This window comes from Triticum dicoccoides, chromosome 3B (genome assembly GCF_002162155.2).
Source record: "Triticum dicoccoides isolate Atlit2015 ecotype Zavitan chromosome 3B, WEW_v2.0, whole genome shotgun sequence".
Classification (NCBI taxonomy): domain Eukaryota; kingdom Viridiplantae; phylum Streptophyta; class Magnoliopsida; order Poales; family Poaceae; genus Triticum; species Triticum dicoccoides.
The window spans coordinates 30,303,772-30,304,063 of NC_041385.1; positions in this window are offsets into that span (position 1 = coordinate 30,303,772).

Consider the following 292-nt stretch of genomic DNA (forward strand, 5'->3'; position numbering starts at 1 on the left):
GGGTGACAAACTGCGCCGACTGGCGACGCGCGGCCTCCTTGGCTCGCTGCCTGGCTGCGGCGGCAGCCTCGGCCTCCTCCAGCTTTTTCTTGGCGGAGGCCGCCGCCTTCTCGGCCTCCGCTTTCTCCAAACGGGCGGCCTCCTCCTCGTAGCGCTTCTCCCGCGCGTTTCGCTCCATCGCCTCCTGGAGGTTGGCGGCGGGGTCAATCCAACGAGTGTTGGCAGACGTCTCCGCCGACCCCATGACGGAGGGGGCGACGATCCTCTCAAGGGAAAGGGGAGCCCTGAAGCA